This window comes from Oncorhynchus kisutch, linkage group LG25 (assembly GCF_002021735.2).
Source record: "Oncorhynchus kisutch isolate 150728-3 linkage group LG25, Okis_V2, whole genome shotgun sequence".
NCBI classification, from domain to species: domain Eukaryota; kingdom Metazoa; phylum Chordata; class Actinopteri; order Salmoniformes; family Salmonidae; genus Oncorhynchus; species Oncorhynchus kisutch.
Window position 1 is genome coordinate 36,692,302 of NC_034198.2, and position 21,708 is coordinate 36,714,009.

The 21,708-nt window shown below is 44.3% G+C and overlaps 1 protein-coding gene across 1 annotated transcript in view; it reads right to left on the reverse strand.

Moving 5' to 3' along the window:
• Window positions 1-21,708, reverse strand: part of LOC109883146 (RNA binding protein fox-1 homolog 1) — a 718,311-nt gene that overhangs the window by 611,532 nt on the left and 85,071 nt on the right. The window lies entirely within an intron of this gene.

A 21,708-nucleotide genomic window follows, 5' to 3' on the forward strand; every position in this document is an offset into this window, starting at 1 on the left:
AGTAGAAACACAGTAGAAACAGTAGAAACACAGACACACAGTAGACACGTTGAGGAAACAGTAGAAACACAGACACACAGTAGAAACACAGACACACAGTAGAAACACAGTAGAAACACAGTAGAAACAGTAGAAACACAGTAGAAACAGTAGAAACACAGTAGAAACACAGACACACAGTAGAAACACAGTAGAAACACAGACACACAGTAGACACGTTGAGGAAACAGTAGAAACACAGTAGATACAGTAATAGTGACTGTGTATTGGCAGTATAGAGACAGATAATAAGGATGACTGTACCATTGTACTGTGTGGTAAATGTTTAGAACTAAAACTTGGAAGAGATAAGGGTGACTATACCCCACACCGACTTCCATCAATCCACTGGCCTTGCACAGACTGCAGCGACTCAATTCAAAACCATTTATTTTCTCTCTCTGTCTATCACTCACTTTCACTCTCTCTTTTTCATACAATCTCTCTCATTCTCTCTCGCCGTCTCCTGCTTGAACACTTTCTTCTCATCTCTCTCTCTCCCCTTTCCCTCTCCCCTCCCTCCCTGTGCCACTCTCTCTCTCTCTACCTCCCCATCTCTCTCTCTCCCCCCTTTCTCTCTCCCCTTCCTCCCTGTGCCACTCTCTCTCTCTCTACCTCCCCATCTCTCTCTCTCTCCCCTTTCCCTCTCCCCTCCCTCCCTGTGCCACTCTCTCTCTCTCTACCTCCCCATCTCTCTCTCCTCCCCCTTTCCCTCCCCCACTAACCCCCCTTCGCTCTCTCTCTCTCTCCCTCCTTCCCTCTCCCCTCCCTCCCTCCGCTTTTCTCTCTGTCTCTCTACCTCCCCATCTCTCTCCTCCCCCTTTCCCTCCCCACTACCCCCGCTCTCTCTCCCTCTCTCCCTCCCCCTTTTTCCCTCCCTCCCTCCTCCCTCCATCTCTCTCTGAAAGCTTAGTGTTTGATCTGAGGCTGATAAGAGCAGTCTCTTCCTCACTTTGTCACACCTCTCTTTGAACCTCACAGTTTAGCTGGGGGTTTTAGCCAAGGGCTAAAGTCACCTGCTGATGCATGTAAAAAGGGCTTTATAAATACAATTTCATTGATTGATTGATTCAAACTACACGCAACTACGCACACACTCATGCAATCACACACACACACACATCACGTATTACCCTTCTGTGAGTAGTTCTACATTAAACAGGCTCTGTGTGTGTGTGTGTGTGTGTGTGTGTGTGTGTGTGTGTGTGTGTGTGTGTGTGTGTGTGTGTGTGTGTGTGTGTGTGTGTGTGTGTGTGTGTGTGTGTGTGTGTGTGTGTAGTAATGTTGCACGGTATACCGGTACCACATTAATATCACGGTACTAAAACGTCATTATTCTTGTGATACCAACATTTTAGAATACCGTAGTACCGTTTCATATGATACTACCGACTTTAACATCTCTACCGATCTACAGAACATACTGGCGTCTGTTATAAAATGCTTATGAAATCATATTTGTTGATAAATTCAGTTAAATTTAAACAACAGCCACTAGTCCGGAGGACATTCACAGTATTAGGTAAGACTGCCGTCTCCTTCTTGTGCACCAGAGGCATGGAATAATCTACAATCAACGCTTCATCTAGATATGTTAGTGTAGGTTTAACGCAGTGCTTTACCCCCTGACTGACACACAGATCATTACGCAGTGTTTTCCCCCTGACTGACACACAGATCATTACGCAGTGTTTTCCCCCTGACTGACACACAGATCATTACGCAGTGTTTTCCCCCTGACTGACACACAGATCATTATGCAGTGTTTTCCCCCTGACTAACATACCGATCATTATGCAGTGTTTTCCCCCTGACTAACATACAGATCATTACGCAGTGTTTTCCCCCTGACTGACACACAGATCATTACGCGGTGTTTTCCCCTTGACTGACACACAGATCATTACGCAGTGTTTTCCCCCTGACTGACACACAGATCATTATGCAGTGTTTTCCCCCTGACTAACATACAGATCATTATGCAGTGTTTTCCCCCTGACTAACATACAGATCATTATGCAGTGTTTTCCCCCTGACTGACACACAGATCATTATGCAGTGCTTCTACACCTGCATTGCTTGCTGTTTAGGGTTTTAGGCTGGGTTTCTGTACAGCACTTTGAGATATCAGCTGATGTACGAAGGGCTATATAAATACATTTGATTTGATTTGATCAGTACGCAAGTACAGTTGAAGTCAGAAGTTAACATACACTTTAGCCAAATGCATTTAAACATTTAACGTTTTCCACAATTCCTGACATTTATTCCTAGTAAAAATATCCCTGTATAAGATCAGTTAGGATCATCACTTTATTTAAAAAATGTGAAATGTCAGAATAATAGTAGAGAGGATTTATTTCAGCTTTTATTTCTTTCATCACATTCCCAGTGGGTCAGAAGTTTACACACACTCAAATATTATTTGGTAGCATTGCCTTTAAGTTGTTTAACTTGGGTCAAACGTTTCAGGTAGCCTTCCACAAGCTTCCCATAATAAGTTGGGTGAATTTTGGCCCATTCCTCCTGACAAAGCTGGTGAAACGGAGTCAGGTCTGTAGGCCTCCTTGCTCTCATACACTTTTTCAGTTCCGCCCACAAATGTTCTATAGGATTGAGGTCAGGGCTTTGTGATGGCCAATCCAATACCTTGACTTTGTTGTCCTTAAGCTTTGGAAGTATGCTTGGGGTCATTGTCCATTTGAAGACCCATTTGCGACCAAGCTTTAACTTCCTGACGGATGTCTTGAGATGTTTCTTCAATATATCCACATCATTTTCCTTTCTCATGATTTCATCTATGTTGTGAAGTGCACCAGTCCCCCCTTCAGCAAAGCACCCCTACAGCATGATGCTGCCACCCCCATTCTTCATGGTTGGGATTGAGTTCTTCAACTTGCAAGCCTCCCCATTTTTTCTCTAAACATAACAATGGTCATTATGGCCAAACAGTTCAATTTTTGTTACATCAGACCCGAGGACATTTCTCCAAAAAGTACGATCTCCTTCCCCATGTGCAGTTGCAAACCGTAGTCTGGCTTTTTTTATGGCAGATATGGAGCAGTGGCTTTTCACATCGATATAGGACTCGTTTTAGATAATTTTGTACCTGTTTCCTCCAGCATCTTCACAAGGTCCTTTGTTGTTGTTCTGGGATGATTGGTACTTCTCGCACCAAAGTATGTTCATCTCTAGGAGACAGAACGCATCTCCTTCCTGAGTGGCTGCGTGATCCCATGGTGTTTATACTTGCGTACTATTGTTTTTACAGATGAATGTGGCACCTTCAGGCGTTTGGAAATTGCTCCCAAGGATGAACCAGACTTGTGAAGGTCTACAATTTTTTTCTGAGGTCTTGGATGATTTCTTTAGATTTTCCCATGATGTCAAGAGGCACTGAGTTTAAAGGTAGACCTTGAAATACATCCACCTCCAATTGACTCAAATGACGTCAATTAGCCTATCAGAAGCTTCTAAAGCCATGACATTATTTTCTGCAATTGTCCAAGCTGTTTAAAGGCACAGTCAACTTAGTGTATGTAAAGTGAAATAATCTGTCTGTAAACAATTGTTGTGTGTCACACCCTGACCATAGTTTACTTTGTATATTTCTATGTTTTGGTTGGTCAGGGTGTGAGCTGAGTGGGCATTCTATGTTTCATTGTCTAGTTTGTCTATTTCTATGTCTGGCCTGATATGGTTCTCAATCAGAGGCAGGTGTTAGTCATTGTCTCTGATTGGGAACCATATTTAGGTAGCCTGGGTTTCACTGTGTGTTTGTGGGTGATTGTTCCTGTCTCTGTGTTTGCACCAGATAGGGCTGTTTCGGTTTTCGTTACGTTTTTGTAGTGTTTGTATTGATTCGTGTTTTACATTTGTTTATTAAACATGGATCGCAATCTACACGCCGCATTTTGGTCCGACTCTCCTTCACCACAAGAGAACCGTTACATTGTGTTATGCACAAAGTAGATGTCCTAACCAACTTGCCAAAACTAAAGTTTGTTAACAAGAAATGTGTGGTGTTAATTGGGGAGGACGGGCTCGTGGTAATGTCTGAAGCAGAATCAGTGGAATGGTATCAAACACGGTTTCTAGGTGTTTGATACCATTCCATTTGTGCTGTTCCAGCCATTATTATGAGCCTTCCTCCCTTCAGCAGCCTCCACTGATGTACTGTTTATTCCTTCCTCCCATTCCTCCAGCTAAATCACAGCTAAGCCTTTGCAAATATGAGCAATCAGCCATTCTATGCCGTATTCTATTATACGCTGATCAGTGTGACGTTAAATTCAATGTGTTGTATTGAGTCGAAGTGTACATTTCAGTGAGAAGTTTTTGGAGAACGTTTATAAAACGTGAACAAGCGTCCAGGGGGACGGGGCGAACAGGATGCCAGGCCACTGTAGTATCGCGATACTACGCCTGCTATCATATCGTCTGTAAGACGTTGGTATGGTTACAAGCCTAGTGTGTAGTACAGTACATCACAGATCTCCACCTCTGCAGTGAATAAATCCAGACATAATGTACAACAGGAAATGGCTCCCAGCCTGTCAGCCAGAACAAAAAGGTACCATGAAATAATGAGCCTTCCAGAAACTGGAAAAGGATGGCAACACACAAAAATGGACGGCTACGTGAATTCATTATGGTTGAGTTTAAAAAAAATTGGGGCTGTAGTCTATTCTTCTAGCTCACTCTGGTCACATGTTTGCCTGCTTGTATGAATGTGACAAAGACCACTCTCTGCCATTATTATTGTGTAACATCTCATTGCAACATCGTTCAACCTAACCGACTTGCCAAAACTATTGTTTGTTTAACAAAAATATATGTTGTGGTTGAAAAAACAAGTTTTAATGACTCCAAGTGTATGTAAACTTCCGACTTCAACTGTAGTATACAACCATAGACAAAACATTATAGGCAGTAAACAGACACACATATAGAGTTGTCCTCAGTTAACCCCGCAGATTGTATGCTGTCCAATCCCTGGCTCCATAACACTTTAAAAAGCCCGGAGGCACCTCTGAGGTTCACTCTTAGTCTCTTTTACATCCCTCCCTCCCTCCCTCCATCCCTAATTTCATTCATCTCATCCCTCCCTCCCTCCATCCCTCCCTCCATCCCTACTTTCATTCATCTCATCCCTCCCTCCCTCCCTCCCTCCCTCCCTCCCTCCCTCCCTACTTTCATTCATCTCATCCCTCCCTCCCTACTTTCATTCATCTCATCCATCCCTTCATCGTGGCAGCCTGCAACCACTTCTCTCTTTCTCCGCTCCTCTCTCTCTTCCCTCTTAAGAGTGGAGATGGGAACGGTAGTGGAGAGGAGAGGAGAGGAGAGGAAAGGAGGAGAAAAGAGGAGAGGCCTGAGGCCTGGGGCTTGGGGCAATTTGCTCCCGAGTGGTACAGCGGGCTAAGGCACTGCATCTTAGTGCAAGAGGAATCATCACAGTCCCTGGTTTGAATCCAGGCTGTATCACATCATGCCGTGATTGGGAGTCCCACAGGGCGGCGCAGAATTTGCCCAGGTTTGGTCGGGGTAGGCCATCATTGTACATTAAATAAGAATGAGTTCTTAACTGACTTGCCTAGTTAAATAAAGGTTACACACATATAATGTTCTATAAAGAACCCTTTCCTATGGTTCTATAAAGAACCCTTTCCTACGGTTCTATAAAGAACCCTTATCTACGGTTCTATAAAGAACCCTTATCTACGGTTCTATAAAGAACCCTTATCTACGGTTCTATAAAGAACCCTTATCTACGGTTCTATAAAGAACCCTTACCTACGGTTCTATAAAGAACCCTTTCCTACGGTTCTATAAAGAACCATTTCCTACGTTTCTATAAAGAACTCTTTCCTACGGTTCTATAAAGAACCCTTTCCTACGGTTCTATAAAGAACCCTTTCCTAAGGTTCTATAAAGAACCCTTTCCTAAGGTTCTATAAAGAACCATTTCCTACGTTTCTATAAAGAACCCTTTCCTACGGTTCTATAAAGAACCCTTTCCTAATGTGATATAAAGAACCCTTTCCTAAGGTTCTATAAAGAACCCTTTCCTAATGTGATATAAAGAACCCTTTCCTAATGTGATATAAAGAACCCTTTCCTAAGGTTCTATAAAGAACCCTTTCCTAATGTGATATAAAGAACCCTTTCCTAATGTGATATAAAGAACCCTTTCCTAATGTTCAATAAAGAACCCTTCTATTAAAAAAAACTTTTAACAAAAGGTTCTATATAGCACAATAAAAAGGTTATGCTATGGTTACAACCCGTATTGATGCTGTATAGAACCCCTTTTTATGGTTCTTTATGGAGAATGGTAGGAACCTTTCTCAATCTCAATGGTTGTTTCTAGAACCATACAAGGTTTTTTATTCTGGTTTAATCGCCATATTATATTGTTACATTCCATAGGTTTTAGTATCGTGTTTTATTACCAAGTTGAATCAGGTGTGTGTAGAATGATACAGCACCATTATTCTGGTTTAATAGCTGTGTTATATTGTAAAAATTCCATTGTGTTTTATTATCAAGTTGAATCAGGTGTGCTAGCTCTGGAACAGCCGGGGGTCCCTGAGGAGAGAAGAGAGAACTGCTACCGTTCTCAACTGGCCAAACTGTACACGAGTCTTTCACGAGACACCATCACTGGCCATAGTCGTATATAACATGGAATAGTGTAACACAACAGATTAGATCAACCGGAATGACACTCTCACTCTCAGCCATTGAAGGGTGCAAAGGGTTCTTTGGGTCAGTATGGTTCCACATAGAATCATCACCCTTCCAAAAAAACTCTTGAGGATCCCACACTTTTCTGTGAGTAGACAACCCAGGAGGAGAGAGAGATGTAGAGAGAGAGAGGTGAAAGGAGAGAGAGAGAGAACGAAAGATACTGTATACTGAAAGGTAGAGAGAGGGGGAGAGATAAAGAGGAGAAAGAGATGGAGAGAGGGAACCATGAAAGAGAGGGATAGCTCTGGGTCACCCAGGCAAGGGGGGGATTACTGAAATCAAAGCCCCCTCTATGCTGCTCCTCTTGGGTTTATTGTCAAATAACAGCCCCTGGCTTTGGCCTACATACTGCTGCTGAGAGAGAGGCTGTTGGATTGTTCCCTTGACTTAATTCTGAATAAAATTAAACGATGATTTGGGCAGTCATGGCTGGGAACTCAAACTGGGAACAGAGCAATGTGTGCGTGCGTGTAGTCATATCTACATTACCCTCATCAACATGCTTTCTAAAATAATTCTACATGAACTCATACTGTGTTGTATTTTCCGGTATGGTTTCTATCAGAGTATGTATGAATGACATCCTCTATGTGGGATGGTTGAGCTAACGTAGGCTAACAGGATTAGCATGAGGTTGTAAGTAACAAACAAAAAAATCCCAGGACATAAACATGTCTGCTATGTGCAGAAACTGCATTGTCCAATTTACAGTAGGTATTACAGTGAGTCCCCATTGTGCCTGGGCTGGAATAATACATGATGGTCTTACTGTTGCACTTCAAAGATGATGGTACAAAAAACACACAAAAAAACATGTTTTTTTAACTTTGTATTATATTTTAACAGATCTAATGTGTTATATTCTCCTACAGTCATTTCACATTTTCACAAACTTCAAAGTGTTTCCTTTCAAGAAAATGCATATCCTTGCTTCAGGTTCCTGAGCTACAGGCAGTAAGATTTGGGTATGTCATTTCAGGTGAAAATTGAAGAACAAAATAAATAAATACAGGGTCCGATCATTAAGAAGATAAACAATAAGACACCAACATGCATCCTTATGGTCCCTTCATCTGAACTCTAACCTAAACACAGTTGAAGTCAAGGCAGTAAACATTTAGGTAAAGCCTGTTGTTCGGGATAAAGTGTATTTAGAGAGGCGTTGGGTACGAGAGACACGTTACAGACAGTCAAACACAAAGCACTGGACTATTACCAGATTAAAGGGACTGCACAGGGACATTACCCTATTAAAGGGACTGCACGGGGACATTACCCTATTAAAGGGACTGCACAGGGACATTACCCTATTAAAGGGAATGCACAGGGACATTACCCTATTAAAGGGACTGCACAGGGACATTACCCTATTAAAGGGACTGCACAGGGACATTACCCTATTAAAGGGACTGCACAGGGACATTACCCTATTAAAGGGAATGCACAGGGACATTACCCTATTAAAGGGAATGCACAGGGACATTACCCTATTAAAGGGAATGCACAGGGACATTACCCTATTAAAGGGACTGCACAGGGACATTACCCTATTAAAGGGACTGCACAGGGACATTACCCTATTAAAGGGACTGCACAGGGACATTACCCTATTAAAGGGAATGCACAGGGACATTACCCTATTAAAGGGACTGCACAGGGACATTACCCTATTAAAGGGACTGCACAGGGACATTACCTATTAAAGGGAATGTACAGGGACATTACCCTATTAAAGGGAATGCACAGGGATATTACCCTATTAAAGGGAATGCACAGGGACATTACCCTATTAAAGGGAATGCACAGGGACATTACCCTATTAAAGGGAATGCACAGGGACATTACCCTATTAAAGGGAATGCACAGGGACATTACCCTATTAAAGGGAATGCACAGGGACATTACCCATTAAAGGGACTGCACAGGGACATCACCCTATTAAAGGGAATGCACAGGGACATCACCCTATTAAAGAGAATGCACAGGGACATTACCCATTAAAGGGATGCACAGGGACATCACCCTATTAAAGGGAATGCACAGGGACATCACCCTATTAAAGGGAATGCACAGGGACATTACCCTATTAAAGGGAATGCACAGGGACATTACCCTATTAAAGGGACTGCACAGGGACATTACCCTATTAAAGGGACTGCACAGGGACATTACCCTATTAAAGGGAATGCACAGGGACATTACCCTATTAAAGGGAATGCACAGGGACATGATCTATTAAAGGGAATTGTACAGGGACATTACCTATTAAAGGGAATTGTACAGGGACATTACCCTATTAAAGGGAATGCACAGGGACATTACCCATTAAAGGGACTGCACAGGGACATCACCCTATTAAAGGGAATGCACAGGGACATCACCCTATTAAAGGGAATGCACAGGGACATTACCCATTAAAGGGACTGCACAGGGACATCACCCTATTAAAGGGACTGCACAGGGACATTACCTATTAAAGGGACTGCACAGGGACATTACCTATTAAAGGGAATGCACAGGGACATTACCCTATTAAAGGGAATGCACAGGGACATTATCTATTAAAGGGAATGTACAGGGACATTACCCATTAAAGGGACTGCACAGGGACATCACCCTATTAAAGGGAATGCACAGGGACATTACCCTATTAAAGGGAATGCACAGGGACATTACCCTATTAAATGGAATGCACAGGGACATTACCCTATTAAAGGGACTGCACAGGGACATTACCTATTAAAGGGACTGCACAGGGACATCACCCTATTAAAGGGAATGCACAGGGACATTACCCTATTAAAGGGACTGCACAGGGACATTACCTATTAAAGGGACATTACCCTATTAAAGGGACTGCACAGGGACATTACCCTATTAAAGGGACTGCACAGGGACATTACCCTATTAAAGGGACTGCACAGGGACATTACCCTATTAAAGGGACTGCACAGGGACATTACCCTATTAAAGGGACTGCACAGGGACATTACCCTATTAAAGGGAATGCACAGGGACATTACCCTATTAAAGGGAATGCACAGGGACATTATCTATTAAAGGGACATTACCCTATTAAAGGGACTGCACAGTTACATTACCATTGTTACGGTTTTCTTGCGGTGAAGGAGAGTCGGACCAAAATGTAGCATGGTATTCTTGATACATGTTTAATGACGATGAAAAAACGAACAATACAAAAACGTAACGTGAAAACCTATACAGCCTATCTGGTGCAAACAAACACAGAGATAGGAACAATCACCCACAAAACACTGACCACTATGTACCTGCCACCAGACATTATCTCTATATCTGACCACGATGTACCTGCCACCAGACATTATCTCAACACCTGACCACTATGTTCCTGCCACCAGACATTATCTCAACACCTGACCACTATGTACCTTCCACCAGACATTATCTCAACACCTGACCACTATGTTCCTGCCACCAGACATTATCTCAACACCTGACCACTATGTACCTTCCACCAGACATTATCTCAACACCTGACCACTATGTTCCTGCCACCAGACATTATCTCAACACCTGACCACTATGTACCTTCCACCAGACATTATCTCAACACCTGACCACTATGTACCTGCCACCAGACATTATCTCAACACCTGACAACTATGTACCTGCCACCATCCATTATCTCAACACCTGACCACTATTTTCCTGCCACCAGACATTATCTCAACACCTGACCACTATGTACCTTCCACCAGACATTATCTCAACACCTGACCACTATGTTCCTGCCACCAGACATTATCTCAACACCTGACCACTATGTACCTTCCACCAGACATTATCTCAACACCTGACCACTATGTTCCTGCAACCAGACATTATCTCAACACCTGACCACTATGTACCTTCCACCAGACATTATCTCAACACCTGACCACTATGTACCTGCCACCAGACATTATCTCTATATCTGACCACGATGTACCTGCCACCAGACATTATCTCAACACCTGACCACTATGTTCCTGCCACCAGACATTATCTCAACACCTGACCACTATGTACCTTCCACCAGACATTATCTCAACACCTGACCACTATGTACCTGCCACCAGACATTATCTCTATATCTGACCACGATGTACCTGCCACCAGACATTATCTCAACACCTGACCACTATGTTCCTGCCACCAGACATTATCTCAACACCTGACCACTATGTACCTTCCACCAGACATTATCTCAACACCTGACCACTATGTACCTGCCACAGGACATTATCTCTATATCTGACCACGATATACCTGCCACCAGACATTATCTCAACACCTGACCAATATGTGTCTGCCACAAGACATTATCTCAACACCTGACCACTATGTATCTCCAACTAGACATTATCTCAACACCTGACCACTATGTATCTCCAACCAGACATTATCTCAACACCTGACCACTATGTACCTGCCACCAGACATTATCTCTACACCTGACTACTATATGTCTGCCACCAGACATTATCTCAACACCTGACCACTATTTGTCTGCCACCAGACATTATCTCTATATCTGACCACTATGTACCTACCACCAGACATTATCTCAACACCTGACCACTATGTACCTGCCTCTGAACACCTATCTCAACACCTGACCACTACCAGGAAGAGAGAGAACAAGATGGAGAGAACATCATATCACCCTCCTCTCTCTTTCTTGCTCTCTCACTCCCTAAATCTCTCTCTCCCTTCCTAAATCTCTCTCATGTTCTCCTGCTCTCTCCTGAATACAGTTGTCTCTCCAGCCAAAATGCTTTCAGGTCCGTCTCTCTCTTATACATTTTTCATTGATAGCCTGAGAGATTGGTAGTGTTTTGAAAAACAGTCTAACCTGCCTTCTCACCCCGCATACAAACGAACAGTGCAAGCACACACACACACACACACACACACACACACACACACACACACACACACACACACACACACACACACACACACACACACACACACACACACACACACACACACACACACACACACCACACACCCAGGTTTAACCAGCAGTTCCACTCTTCACTCCAGTTCATTTATCTCGAAAGTAAATGACAACATGAAGACACATAATCATGAAACACAGACATAATCTCATAGGAGAAAATGGGAACAAGAGGCCCATAAAAATATGAGTCTAAATATCTCCAAAACACACAACCTAAAATGTTTTGCAAGTCTAAACACCTCCCAAACACATCACAATGCCTGGGCCCTAACTTCCCACAAAGGTCCCTCACACGACTCAACACAATTTACTGTTGACAGCTAGTCATAGTCAATTAGGCAAATTAGCTGCTATTCCTTCACCAGAGACCTTTACAAAATGAGCAATAGTGTTGTAATGAGTTTAATGATGAAAATATCGTTGCCTTGCCATCACGCATTCTGTTGTTGTGGACAACGCTAGAGGCATTGGGGGAGGAGACTCATGAAGACATGTTTGTGTGAGCCCGCCCACCCGTCTGTCAGTTTCTCTGTGTGTGCGTACGTGCGTGCAAAAAGAGGTTGACAGGTTGTGGACATTTTGTTTTTCAACAACGAAGCTACAAATGTGTCATAACTGCTTAGTATGTGTATGGTTAGCAGGGACTGTGGTGCAGGAAAGCGTGCGAGAGAGAGAGAGAGAGAGAGAGAGAGAGAGAGAGAGAGAGAGAGAGAGAGAGAGAGAGACAGAGAGACAGAGAAACAGAGAGAGACAGAGAGAGAGAGAGACAGAGAGAGAGACAGCGAGAGAGAGAGAGACAGAGAGGCAGAGAGAGAGAGAGAGAGAGAGAGACAGAGAGAGAGAGAGACAGAGAGAGACACAGAGAGAGACAGAGAGAGAGAGAGAGAGAGACAGAGAGAGAGAGAGAGAGAGACAGAGAGAGAGACAGAGAGAGAGAGACACAGAGAGAGACAGAGAGAGACACAGAGAGAGACAGAGAGAGAGAGAGAGAGAGAGACAGAGAGACAGAGAGAGAGACAGAGACAGAGAGAGACAGAGAGAGACACACAGAGAGACAGAGAGAGAGAGAGAGAGAGACAGAGAGAGAGAGAGAGAGACAGAGAGAGACACAGAGAGAGACAGAGAGAGACAGAGAGAGAGAGAGAGACAGAGAGAGAGAGAGAGAGAGAGAGAGAGAGAGAGAGAGAGACTAAAATGACATAGTCCAAAACGTGTAAGGGTACACACAGCAGTGTTCTAGAATATTGCACCGTTGGCTTTCATACTTTTTGAATTCTCAGCGCTGCTCAAGCAATTTCTCCAGCTGTCAACACGTTCCAATGAACAGAGGGCTCAACACGTTCCAATGAACAGAGGGCTCAACACGTTCCAATGAACAGAGGGCTCAACACATTCCATTTAATAGAGGGCTCAACACGTTCCATTGAATAGAGGGCTCAACACATTCCAATGAATAGAAGGCTCAACACATTCCATTGAATAGAAGGCTCAACACATTCCAATGAACAGATGGCTCAACACGTTCCATTGAATATAAGCTCAACACGTTCCATTGAATAGAGGGCTCAACACATTCCATTGAATAGAGGGCTCAACACATTCCATTGAATAGAGGGCGTGTACCGGAGACGCCTAGGCAGTGGTGGAACAAGTACTCAACAGTTATACTTCAGTCGAGGTAAAGTCACATTAATAGAAAATGACTCAAGTAAAAGTAAAAGTCAGCCAGGGAAACATCACTTGAATAACAGTATATAAGTATCTAGTTTTCAATGTACTTATTTAAGTACAGTGGTGGAAAAAGTACTCAATTGTCATACTTGAAAAAAAAATCTCCCTCCCCTTCTCTCCCTCCCCTTCTCTCCCTCCCCTTCTCTCCCTCCCCTTCTCTCCCTCTTCCTTCTCTCCCTCCCCTTCTCTCCCTCCCCTTCTCTCCCTCCCCTTCTCTCCCTCCCCTTCTCTCCCTCTTCCTTCTCTCCCTCCCTTCTCTCCCTCCCCTTCTCTCCCTCCCCTTCTCTCCCTCCCTTCTCTCCCTCTTCCTTCTCTCCCTCCCCTTCTCTCCCTCCCCTTCTCTCCCTCTTCCTTCTCTCCCTCCCCTTCTCTCCCTCCCCTTCTCTCCCTCCCCTTCTCTCCCTCCCCTTCTCTCCCTCTTCCTTCTCTCCCTCCCCTTCTCTCCCTCCCCTTCTCTCCCTCTTCCTTCTCTCCCTCCCCTTCTCTCCCTCCCCTTCTCTCCCTCCCCTTCTCTCCCTCTTCCTTCTCTCCCTCCCCTTCTCTCCCTCCCCTTCTCTCCCTCCCCTTCTCTCCCTCCCCTTCTCTCCCTCTTCCTTCTCTCCCTCCCCTTCTCTCCCTCCCCTTCTCTCCCTCTTCCTTCTCTCCCTCCCCTTCTCTCCCTCCCCTTCTCTCCATCCCCTTCTCTCCCTCTTCCTTCTCTCCCTCCCCTTCTCTCCCTCCCCTTCTCTCCCTCTTCCTTCTCTCCCTCCCCTTCTCTCCGTCCCCTTCTCCCCCTCCCCTTCTCTCCCTCCCCTTCTCTCCCTCCCCTTCTCTCCCTCTTCCTTCTCTCCCTCCCCTTCTCTCCCTCCCCTTCTCTCCCTCCCCTTCTCTCCCTCTTCCTTCTCTCCCTCCCCTCTCTCCCTCCCCTTCTCTCCCTCCCCTTCTCTCGTTTTCTTACTTTCTCTGTCTCTCCATTTTCCTCCTTTCCTCACTCTCATTCAAGTCCCTATATGAGTTAAGCCTTTTTAGTTTGAAAGAGGACAGGACAACATAGAACTCTAGTAATTAGTGGACTAGGGGTACAGACTCCAGATATTAGTGGACTAGGGGAACAGACTCCAGGTATTAGTGGACTAGGGGAACAGACTCCAGATATTAGTGGACTAGGGGAACAGACTCCAGATATTAGTGGACTAGGGGAACAGACTCCAGACATTAGTGGACTAGGGAAACAGACTCCAGACATTAGTGGACTAGGGGTACAGACTCCAGATATTAGTGGACTAGGGGAACAGACTCCAGACATTAGTGGACTAGGGGTACAGACTCCAGATATTAGTGGACTAGGAGAACAGACTCCAGATATTAGTGGACTAAGGGAACAGACTCCAGACATTAGTGGACTAGGGTAACAGACTCCAGATATTAGTGGACTAGGGGAACAGACTCCAGACATTAGTGGACTAGGGAAACAGACTCCAGACATTAGTGGACTAGGGAAACAGACTCCAGATATTAGTGGACTAGGGAAACAGACTCCAGACATTAGTGGACTAGGGAAACAGACTCCAGACATTAGTGGACTAGGGGAACAGACTCCAGATATTAGTGGACTAGGGAAACAGACTCCAGACTTTAGTGGACTAGGGGAACAGACTCCAGACATTAGTGGACTAGGGTAACAGACTCCAGATATTAGTGGACTAGGGGAACAGACTCCAGACATTAGTGGACTAGGGAAACAGACTCCAGACATTAGTGGACTAGGGAAACAGACTCCAGATATTAGTGGACTAGGGAAACAGACTCCAGATATTAGTGGACTAGGGAAACAGACTCCAGACATTAGTGGATTAGGGGAACAGACTCCAGATATTAGTGGACTAGGGAAACAGACTCCAGACATTAGTGGACTAGGGAAACAGACTCCAGACATTAGTGGATTAGGGGAACAGACTCCAGATATTAGTGGACTAGGGAAACAGACTCCAGACATTAGTGGACTAGGGGAACAGACTCCAGACATTAGTGGACTAGGGGAACAGACTCCAGACATTAGTGGACTAGGGGAACAGACTCCAGACATTAGTGGACTAGGGGAACAGACTGTGTTGGAAGAAGGACCAAAGCAGACAGAGAAATAATAAACATAGTAATGTCCACCAAACCAGAGGCACCTTCCCTCCTTCATCTTATCTTTCTATAAATATCCTCTCTCTTCTCATTTGGTGGACACTTGCTTTTGAGGGAGACGGGGATGGATGGAAGGAGGGAAAGGAAGGGGGGTGTGCATGTCAGCTGGCTGGCAGGCTGGCATGCAGACTCTTTTCTCTCTCTCCTTCTCTCTCTCCTTTCTCATCGCTCTATCTCTCTCTAAGTATCGTGATAATATACATATATATATATGTATATGTATATTATCACGATACTTATTCCTCCCGATATGTTTTGCGATTGTCACGATTCTCTCAAGTCGATATGTATTACGATTCTCACGATACAACATGTAATTGTGTTCTCATGTAATTGTGATTCTCATGTAATTGTGATTCTCACTATTCTATATGAATTGAGATTTAATACTTAGATTTTTATTGTGATTTGATGTTCCAAACATATTGATCACTGTGCGTCTGCTGCAGAGACGAGAGAGCCGTGAGAAAAACGGGTTTTGATCAGTCGGGGAAATAAAAGTTCTGAAAACATGCTGGTTCTAGTGGAGGGGTGAAGGTCTAGTGGAGGGGTGAAGGTCTAGTGGAGGGGTGAAGGTCTAGTGGAGGGGTGAAGGTCTAGTGGAGGGGTGAAGGTCTAGTGGAGGGGTGAAGGTCTAGTGGGTGGGGTGAAGGTCTAGTGGAGGGGTGAAGGTTAGTGGAGGGGTGAGGTCTAGTGGAGGGGTGAAGGTCCTAGTGGAGGGGTGAAGGTCTAGTGGAGGGGTGAAGGTCTAGTTTCACAGACTGGTCTACTGGAGGGGTGAAGGTCTAGTGGAGGGGTGAAGGTCTAGTGGAGGGGTGAAGGTCTAGTGGAGGGGTGAAGGTCTAGTGGAGGGGTGAAGGTCTAGTTTCACAGACTGGTCTACTGGAGGGGTGAAAGTCTAGTTTAACAGACTGGACTGGTCGAGTGGAGGGGTGAAGGTCTAGTGGAGGGGTGAAGATCTAGTGGAGGGGTGAAGGTCTAGTGGAGGGGTGAAGGTCTAGTGGAGGGGTGAAGGTCTAGTGGAGGGGTGAAGGTCTAGTGGAGGGGTGAAGGTCTAGTGGAGGGGTGAAGGTCTAGTGGAGGGGTGAAGGTCTAGTGGAGGGGTGAAGGTCTAGTGGAGGGGTGAAGGTCTAGTGGAGGGGTGAAGGTCTAGTGGAGGGGTGAAGGTCTAGTGGAGGTGTGAAGGTCTAGTTTCACAGACTGGTCTACTGGAGGGGTGAAAGTCTAGTTTAACAGACTGGACTGGTCGAGTGGAGGGGTGAAGGTCTAGTGGAGGGGTGAAGATCTAGTGGAGGGGTGAAGCTCTAGTGGAGGGGTGAAGGTCTAGTGGAGGGGTGAAGGTCTAGTGGAGGGGTGAAGATCTAGTTTCACAGACTGGTCTACTGGAGGGGTGAAAGTCTAGTTTAACAGACTGGACTGGTCGAGTGGAGGGGTGAAGGTCTAGTGGAGGGGTGAAGATCTAGTGGAGGGGTGAAGCTCTAGTGGAGGGGTGAAGGTCTAGTGGAGGGGTGAAGGTCTAGTGGAGGGGTGAAGGTCTAGTGGAGGGGTGAAGATCTAGTTTCACAGACTGGTCTACTGGAGGGGTGAAAGTCTAGTTTAACAGACTGGACTGGTCGAGTGGAGGGGTGAAGATCTAGTGGAGGGGTGAAGCTCTAGTGGAGGGGTGAAGGTCTAGTGGAGGGGTGAAGGTCTAGTGGAGGGGTGAAGATCTAGTGGAGGGGTGAAGCTCTAGTGGAGGGGTGAAGGTCTAGTGGAGGGGTGAAGGTCTAGTGGAGGGGTGAAGGTCTAGTGGAGGGGTGAAGGTCTAGTGGAGGGGTGAAGGTCTAGTGGAGTGGTGAAGGTCTAGTGGAGGGGTGAAGGTCTAGTGGAGGGGTGAAGGTCTAGTTTCACAGACTGGTCTAGTGGAGGGGTGAAGGTCTAGTTTCACAGACTGGTCTAGTGGAGGGGTGAAGGTCTAGTGGAGGGGTGAAGGTCTAGTTTCACAGACTGATCTATTGGAGGGGTGAAGATCTAGTTTAACAGACTGGTCTAGTGGAGGGGTGAAGGTCTAGTGGAGAGGTGACGGTACACAGACTGGACTGGTCTCCACCCGTAAGGATTGTCTTAGGACGGCTCCTGCACCATAAGAGGACCGGGCTATCACTCACTCACTCACTCACTCACACAATCACACACTCACTCACACACGCACACGCACACGCACACACACACACACACACACACACACACACACACACACACACACACACACACACACACACACACACACACACACACACACACACACACACACACACACACACGTGCACCATCTCCCCCTCGTTCACACACATACACGCAGGCCATGCAGCCTGTCCATCCCTATCCCTGCGTGGCCAGCCCGGGCTGTCAGACACAGAGTGCCAGAATATTTATCAGCTGGGAGAACAGCTTGTCCCCGTTGCTGCTGACATGTCTACCCAAGGAGAGAAAGGCACAGCTACAGTCACTAACAAGGAAAGGGGGGGACATCTCTCCATCCTTCTCTGTCACTTTTCTGGCACTCTGTTTCTCCATCTCTCCATCCTTCTCTGTCACTTTTCTGGCCCTCTCTTTCTCCATCTCTCCATCCTTCTCTGTCACTTTTCTGGCACTCTGTTTCTCCATCTCTCCATCCTTCTCTGTCACTTTTCTGGCACTCTGTTTCTCCATCTCTTCGTCTTGCTGTACCGTTCTCTTTCTCCCTGCCCATTTCCTCAGTGCTGTAAAAGTACTTCAGTGAAAATACTTTAAAGTACTACTTAAGGAGTTTTTTGAGGGGTATCTGTACTTGACTTTATTATTACTACAATATTACTACATTCCTAAAGAAAATAATGTACTTTTTTACTCCATACATTTTCTCTCTCACCCAAAAGTACTTGTCTAATTTTGAATGCTTAGCAGGGCAGGAACATTGTTTAATTCACACACTAATCAAGAGAACACCCCTGCTCATCTCTACTGCCTCTGATCTGGAGGAATAAACACACATGCTTTGTTTGTAAATGATGTCTGAGTGTTGGACTGTGCCCCTGGCTATCTGTAAATGAAAAAAAAACAAGGAAATGGTTTGCTTAACATATGGAATTTTAAATAATTTTACTTTTACTTTTGATATTTCAGGATATTTGATCAATTACATTTACTTTGATACTTAAAAACAAATACTTTTAGACTTTGACTCAATAAGTGTATTTTTTATTTTTATTTTTTTATTTCACCTTTATTTAACCAGGTAGGCTAGTTGGGAACACCTTTATTAACCAGGTAGGCTAGTTGAGAACACCTTTATTTTACCAGGTAGGCTAGTTGGGAACACCTTTATTTAACCAGGTAGGCTAGTTGGGAACACCTTTATTTAACCAGGTAGGCTAGTTCAGAACACCTTTATTTAACCAGGTAGGCTAGTTCAGAACACCTTTATTTAACCAGGTAGGCTAGTTGAGAACACCTTTATTTAACCAGGTAGGCTAGTAGAGAACACTTATTTAACCAGGTAGGCTATTGAGAACACCTGTTATTAAAACCAGGTAGGCTATTGAGAACACCTTTATTTAACCAGGTAGGCTAGTTGAGAACACCTTTATTTAACCAGGTAGGCTAGTTGAGAACACCTTTATTAACCAGGTAGGCTATTGAGAACCTTTAGTTACCAGGTGCTAGTTGAGAACACCTTTATTTAACCAGGTAGGCTAGTTGCAGAACACCTTTATTTAACCAGGTAGGCTAGTGAGAACACCTTTATTTAACCAGGTAGGCTAGTTGAGAACACCTTTATTAACCAGGTAGGCTAGTTCAGAACACCTTTATTTAACCAGGTAGGCTAGTTGAGAACACCTTTATTTAACCAGGTAGGCTAGTTGAGAACACCTTTATTTAACCAGGTAGGCTAGTTGAGAACACCTTTATTTAACCAGGTAGGCTAGTTGAGAACACCTTTATTTAACCAGGTAGGCTAGTTCAGAACACCTTTATTTAACCAGGTAGGCTAGTTGAGAACACCTTTATTTAACCAGGTAGGCTAGTTGAGAACACCTTTATTTAACCAGGTAGGCTAGTTGAGAACACCTTTTATTTAACCAGGTAGGCTAGTTGAGAACACCTTTATTTAACCAGGTAGGCTAGTTGAGAACACCTTTATTTAACCAGGTAGGCTAGTTGAGAACACCTTTATTTAACCAGGTAGGCTAGTTGAGAACACCTTTATTTAACCAGGTAGGCTAGTTGAGAACACCTTTATTTAACCAGGTAGGCTAGTTGAGAACACCTTTATTTAACCAGGTAGGCTAGTTGAGAACACCTTTATTTAACCAGGGTAGGCTAGTTGAGAACACCTTTATTTAACCAGGTAGGCTAGTTGAGAACACCTTTATTTAACCAGGTAGGCTAGTTGAGAACACCTTTATTTAACCAGGTAGGCTAGTTGAGAACACCTTTATTTAACCAGGTAGGCTAGTTGAGAACACCTTTATTTAACCAGGTAGGCTAGTTGAGAACACCTTTATTTAACCAGGTAGGCTAGTTGAGAACACCTTTATTTAACCAGGTAGGCTAGTTGAGAACACCTTTATTTACCAGGTAGGCTAGTTGAGAACACCTTTATTTAACCAGGTAGGCTAGTTGAGAACACCTTTATTTAACCAGGTAGGCTAGTTGAGAACACCTTTATTTAACCAGGTAGGCTAGTTGAGAACACCTTTATTTAACCAGGTAGGCTAGTTGAGAACACCTTTATTTAACCAGGTAGGCTAGTTGAGAACACCTTTATTTAACCAGGTAGGCTAGTTGAGAACACCTTTATTTAACCAGGTAGGCTAGTTGAGAACACCTTTATTTAACCAGGTAGGCTAGTTGAGAACACTTTATTTAACCAGGTAGGCTAGTTGAGAACACCTTTATTAACCAGGTAGGCTAGTTGAGAACACCTTTATTAACCAGGTAGGCTAGTTGAGAACACCTTTATTTAACCAGGTAGGCTAGTTTGAGAACACCTTTATTTACCAGGTAGGCTAGTTGAGAACACCTTTATTTAACCAGGTAGGCTAGTTGAGACACCTTTATTTAACCAGGTAGGCTAGTTGAGAACACCTTTATTTAACCAGGTAGGCTAGTTGAGAACACCTTTATTTAACCAGGTAGGCTAGTTGAGAACACCTTTATTTAACCAGGTAGGCTAGTTGAGAACACCTTTATTAACCAGGGTAGGCTAGTTGAGAACACCTTTATTTAACCAGGTAGGCTAGTTGAGAACACCTTTATTTAACCAGGTAGGCTAGTTGAGAACACCTTTATTTAACCAGGTAGGCTAGTTGAGATAGGAATAGTTAGAACACCTTATTTAACCAGGTAGGCTAGTTGAGAACACCTTTATTTAACCAGGTAGGCTAGTTGAGAACACCTTATTTAACCAGGTAGGCTAGTTGAGAACACCTTTATTTAACCAGGTAGGCTAGTTGAGAACACCTTTAGTTAACCAGGTAGGCTAGTTGAGAACACCTTATTTAACCAGGTAAGGCTAGTTGAGAACACCTTTATTTAACCAGGTAGGCTAGTTGAGAACACCTTTATTTAACCAGGTAGGCTAGTTGAGAACACCTTTATTTAACCAGTAGGCTAGTTGAGAACACCTTTATTTACCAGGTAGGCTAGTTGGGAACACCTTTATTTAACCAGGGTAGGCTAGTTGGAGAACACACCTTTATTTAACCAGGTAGGCCAGTTGAGAAACACCTTTATTTAACCAGGTAGGCCAGTTGAGAACACCTTTATTTAACCAGGTAGGCTAGTTGAGAACAAGTTCTCATTTGCAACTGCGACCTGGCCAAGATAAAGCATAGCAGTGTGAGCAGACAACAAAGAGTTACACATGGAGTAAACAATTAACAAGTCAATAACACAGTAGAAAACAAAGGGGGGGTCTATATACAATGTGTGCAAAAGGCATGAGGAGGTAGGCAAATAATTACAATTTTGCAGATTAACACTGGAGTGATGAATGATCAGAT